General features: G+C 48.6%; 1 long non-coding RNA gene across 1 annotated transcript; it reads left to right on the plus strand.

Annotated features, from left to right (window-relative positions):
* Nucleotides 1-1079: 1079 nt before the first annotated feature.
* Nucleotides 1080-1678, plus strand: LOC138674199 (uncharacterized). The gene is made up of 2 exons (XR_011320526.1): nt 1080-1125; nt 1230-1678. It is a non-coding gene; the product is annotated as an uncharacterized lncRNA (long non-coding RNA).
* Nucleotides 1679-6000: the final 4322 nt, after the last annotated feature.

Genomic DNA, 6000 nt, shown 5'->3' on the forward strand with positions numbered 1-6000 from the left:
TGAGGATTTCTGTATACGGGGTATACTCGATGGCAAAACTCGTGAATTCCTCACTAAAAAACACCCGATCACACCTGTGATATATATCCTTCCAAAAATCCACAAAGATCTTCAGAATCCACCAGGCAGACCAATTGTGGCTTCCACGGACTCCGTGTTAGCTCCTATTTCTATTTATTTAGAAAAAATCTTAACACCTCTGATTAGAAACACTCGCTCTTTTCTACTGGATACTGGAGCCTTCCTCCAAATTATCAAGGATATCACCCCCGTCCCTCCAGATACCATCCTGGTCTCTTTTGATGTAAAGGACCTATACACGTCTATACCACACTCAAACGGCATCCAATCCACCCGCTGGCTACTCTCCAATAATAACATGAGCCCTGATTTAATAGATTTTTGTTGCGAACTCCTATCAATCATTCTAAATAACAACTTTTTTCTTTTTGAGGATACCTATTATCTTCAAATCAAGGGCTCGGCCATGGGCTCAAACGTGGCACCTCCTTATGCCAATGCCTATATGGCCCACTATGAGGACACGTCAATATACACCCATGAGCTCTTCCACAACCATGTCTTGACGTGGAAACGATATATTGATGATGTTTTTTGCATCTGGAGGGGTGATGTCGATTCTCTACAGGCCTTTTTTCAATTTTTAAAAACTACGTGGCCGGGTCTTGATTTTACTGTTACACACGATCTCTACCAGATTAGTTTCCTTGACACATTGGTCAAGAAGGATATCAACGGTAATTTGACCACTGATCTCTACTCCAAACCTACGGACCGCAACAGCTTGTTGCATTTCAATAGCTTCCACCCGCTAAACATGAAAAAGTACATCCCAAAATCCCAACTCAACAGGGTAACTAGAATAGTTTCTGATCCCGACCTGAAAGACCATCGAATATCTGAAATGAAATCTAAATTTTGTGAGAGGGGCTACCCGCCTAGGATTCTAGAGTCCTCTACTACAGACCTTGCACGTATCTAGTAGCTCACTGGCACAATTTATATCATACCTATTTCCCCTGCAGATAGCGCCACCTGGGACATACTCCCCTGCGTTTATGTACTGCTTCTACAACCTGAATTCTATATAGCTTCAGGCTTCCGGTATGTAACTATTTTACATGGCACCATAAGCCCTATAGTATTACGTATGGTCCATATAGGCACGTACAGGGTTATCTCTACATGCAATTTATTTTTCCCCTCAGATGCATCTTAGTTCTAACTTGTGGGGCTCCTCCAACATACTAGTAATCTAGGTAGGTTTACCTTTTCACCCATACCTCACGGTAAAGTGTGTCTCTCATCATCACCTTTTTCATACCTCCATCCCCTAGTTCCTTCTTCTTTCTTGGCGCGTCACCATACCTTCACGTACACGTTCAATTTTTTCCAGCATGAATATCTCGGAAATCTTGTTTGATGGTCCCCTAATGGGGTTATTACTCATTTCTGTATCATGACTTTTGTGTTGTATATACTTTTGTTTATTTTGATTGTGTTTTGTTTATGTTTATTTTCTGTATTTTGTTCCTTTATGCTTTGGATATCACTCTCTTTGTATATTTTCCTTTAGCACACTGATGAAGGTCCAGTTACGACCGAAACGTTTGTGTTTACTGTATGTATAATAAACCCCCTATTTTGCATCACAACACGTCCGGAGTGTGCCAGTCACTTGTTATTTACACATTGAGGCTTGGGAACCTATGACCGTGCACCTCCTCCCTTCGGCTGTGCTGAACATTTTCTATATTACTAATGTTCTAGTATTGGTCTTGCTTCCTCCTGGATCGTTCCTGTGGCCTGTCTGCTCAGCATAAGCTAAGTTCTGCTTGTGTTACTTTTGTTCGCTATATTTTCTGTCCAGCTTGCTATATTGATTTTTTTTGCTTGCTGGAAGCTCTGAGACGCAGAGGGAGCACCTCCGTACCGTTAGTCGGTGCGGAGGGTCTTTTTGCCCCTCTGCGTGGTTGTTTGTAGGTTTTTGTGTTGACCGCAAAGCTATCTTTCCTATCCTCGGTCTATTCAGTAAGTCGGGCCTCACTTTGCTAAATCTATTTCATCTCTGTGTTTGTATTTTCATCTTAACTCACAGTCATTATATGTGGGGGGCTGCCTTTTCCTTTGGGGAATTTCTCTGAGGCAAGGTAGGCTTATTTTTCTATCTTCAGGGCTAGTTAGTTTCTCAGGCTGTGCCGAGTTGCATAGGGAGCTTTAGGCGCAATCCACGGCTACCTCTAGTGTGGTGTGATAGGATTAGGGATTGCGGTCAGCAGAGTTACCACGTCTCAGAGCTCGTCCTATGTTTTTTGGTTATTGTCAGGTCACTTTGTGTGCTCTGAACTTCAAGGTCCATTGTGGTTCTGAATTACCTATTCATAACACCCAAGCCTGGGTGGTTAGCGGCGTCCGTTTGTGCGGCACCGCACGCACTCTCGTGCCTTTATTTACTATTTCGATAGTTTCCTTACACACCCAGTTGCGGTGTTGTGCCAGCAGTGGTCTAATCGGACTTCAATCCTAGTTGGGGTTGTGTTCGCTGACTTATTGCTCGCGCTCTATGTGCGGTACCGCGGTCCTGTGACGCAACAGGATCGCTTCCTTCTCGCAGGGTGAAGTTAACCCTTGTATGTATACTTATAGTACCGCCATATAGTCCGTCTTACTTAGCAGCAGGTATTTTCCTGCACGGTGGATCCCGGGTTGCGAACGCACCAATTCCATCTAATAAACTATATATTTGGTGCGTTCCGCCAACCCTAACAGAATACTAGCGCCAGGATTTAGCTAAGTAATGGCGGATGAACAGCGATTGCAGGGGTACATCCAGCTGCTGGAGGGCCGGTTGGCGTCTCTTGAGCGTGCAACCTCGGCGGTGGATGTTACCGCAATAGCTGTTCAGGCTGCTAGCGTGGCTGCAGCAGCTTTACCCACTGCCACCTCTGTTCCGACCCTATCTCACCTTCCTTTGCCTGAGAGATACTCTGGGGACAGTAAGTCCTGTAGGGGTTTCGTGAGCCAATGTGGTATACACCTCGAGCTCCTGGCTGCACGTTTCCCTACTGAGCGGGCAAAGGTGGGATTCATAATCTCCCTCTTGTCGGACAGAGCATTGGAGTGGGCTACGCCGCTGTGGGAGCGCAACGATCATGTGGTGCGGAGTGTTCCTCAGTTTCTGGACTCTCTGAAACAGGTCTTTTTAGGACCTCAAGTCACCCATGATACAGCGCTCCAGCTGCTGGCTTTGACTCAGGGTTCAACCATGGTCAGCCATTTTGCTGTTCTCTTCTGGACATTAGCGTCTGAGTTGGAATGGTCAGATAAAACCCTCATTCCCGTATTTTGGAGGGGGCTGGCTGACCATGTGAAAGACGCTTTGGCCACTAGGGAGATTCCCGCCACACTGGAGGAGCTCATAGCCATATCTACTCGCATAGACCTTCGTTTTCACGAGCGAAGGTTGGAGCGAGCCCAGTGTAGGCAGAGGTTTCGGCTGGCTCCCACCTTCGCCAAACCTTTGGAATCTCCAGTCCAGGCATCCGAGTCACATGAGGCCTTAGAGGTGACACGAGCGGGATCCAAGTCTCAGTCCGCCCGTGCACATAAGGTCCGTCATGTTTACCGGCAGTCAGGACACCTTGCCTCCAAGGGTCCTCAGCGGTCGGGGAAACGTCAGCATTTAGTGGCAGTTGGAGGAGGTACACTAGACACGGCGACGTTTGCCTCAAAGTTGTCCTTCAAGGGGACAATTACCATAGGCCCATTCACACTTATGGTCGAGCTATGCGTGGATTCTGGGGCAGAGGGTAATTTTATGTCTTCCTCTTTTGCCCAGCGTCACGCAATACCCTTGGTGATGCTCGCCAAGCCTGTGACCGTTCGAGTGGTAAATGGGTCAACACTACCCTCACAGATTACCCACCAAACCATTCCTTTCACGCTTTCTGTGTCTCCATCACATCAGGAGATAATCTCCCTATTAGTCATTCCTGAGGGAATTGATGAGGTCCTGTTGGGGATACCATGGCTTCGCTACCATTCTCCTCATATTGAGTGGTCCTCTGGGAGAATTTTGGGATGGAGTAAATCCTGCGAGGGTAGATGTCAGAGGGAGTGCGTTCAGGTTGCTACTACACAGGTACCCGCAGATCTTTCCTCTCTCCCCAAGCACTATTGGCCCTATGCAGACGGGTTCTCCAAAAGAGCTGCGGAGACCCTTCCGCCTCACCGCCCCTATGACTGTCCTATCGACCTCTTGCCTGGTGCTGAGCCTCCCCGGGGTCGAGTCTATCCGTTATCTCTCCCGGAGACGGAGGCAATGTCTCAGTACATCCAAGAGAATCTGGCAAGAGGATTCATTAGGAAGTCAGTGTCACCGGCAGGGGCTGGGTTCTTCTTCGTACAGAAGAAGACTGGAGACTTACGTCCATGCATAGACTACAGGGGTCTTAACACCATCACCGTTAAGAACAAGTACCCATTACCGCTGATATCTGAGCTGTTTGATAGGCTACGGGGAGCGAGGGTATTTACGAAGTTAGATCTGCGGGGTGCCTACAACCTGATTCGCATCCGTGAGGGGGATGAATGGAAGACAGCTTTTAACACCAGGGATGGGCACTATGAATATCTGGTGATGCCCTTTGGGCTCTGTAATGCTTCAGCCTTTTTCCAAGACTTTGTGAACGACATCTTCCGGGATATGCTCACCACCTCGGTCGTAGTCTATCTGGATGATATTCTCATCTTCTCTCCAGATATTGACTCCCATCGGAGAGATGTTCGCAAAGTCTTCGACCTCTTACGGGCAAACTCCCTCTATGCCAAGTTGGAGAAGTGTGTGTTTGAGCAGGAGTCCTTGCCTTTCCTTGGTTATATCATCTCTGCCCAGGGTTTGGCTATGGATCCTGCCAAGCTACAGGCTGTAATGGACTGGCAGGAACCCCATTCTCTTAAAGCGGTGCAGCGCTTTATGGGGTTCATTAATTATTATCGCCAGTTCATCCCACACTTCTCAACTTTGGTAGCTCCCTTGGTTGCCCTCACCAAGAAGGGAGCAAATCCCAAGTTGTGGTCAGAGGAGGTCTCCAAGACCTTTCTCTCGATCAAGTCACACTTCGCTAGCGCTCCCATCCTACATCGCCCCGATGTTGATAAGCCATTTATCTTGGAGGTGGATGCCTCATCCGTTGGTGCTGGAGCAGTCCTTTTCCAAAAGGATGCTCAAGGTCGGAAGCATCCTTGCTTCTTCTTCTCCAAGACCTTCACACCAGCAGAGAGGAATTATTCCATTGGGGACAGGGAGTTGCTGGCCATGAAGTTGGCTTTTTCGGAGTGGAGACATCTCTTGGAGGGAGCTCGCTTTCCCTTCCAAGTCTTCACTGACCACAAGAACTTGGTGTATCTGCATACGGCCCAGCGGCTGAATTCTCGCCAGGCTAGATGGTCCCTGTTCTTCTCCCGGTTCCATTTTACTCTCCATTTCCTCTCCGGGGAGAAGAACGTTCGTGCTGACGCTCTCTCCCGCTCCGTGGTGTCATCGGAGGAGGAGGAGCCTCGGCTTATTGTCCCTTCTGAGAGCCTGAGAACTGTAGCTCCGGTTTCGCTAGAGTCTGTGCCCCCGGGCAAGACTTTCGTACCAGCTAACTTGCGACCGGAGGTTCTCTCTTGGGCTCACTCCTCCAGAGTGGGTGGGCATTTTGGGACCAAGAGGACATCTGAGCTTCTGGCGAGACCATACTGGTGGCCGCATATGGCCCGAGATGTCAAGGACTATATTCAGGCGTGCGTTTCTTGCGCCCAGAATCGGTCTCCTCGGCAACGGCCTGCAGGGTTGCTTTACCCTCTACCGGTGGCAGACAGGCCCTGGGAGATGGTCGGGATGGACTTTGTGGTGGGTCTACCCAAGTCGCGTGGCTGCTCCATTATTTGGGTTGTCACCGACCATTTCTCCAAGATGGTGCATTTGGTGCCGCT

The sequence above is a fragment of the Ranitomeya imitator genome, chromosome 4, assembly GCF_032444005.1.
Source record: "Ranitomeya imitator isolate aRanImi1 chromosome 4, aRanImi1.pri, whole genome shotgun sequence".
In the NCBI taxonomy this organism is placed as follows: Eukaryota; Metazoa; Chordata; class Amphibia; order Anura; family Dendrobatidae; genus Ranitomeya; species Ranitomeya imitator.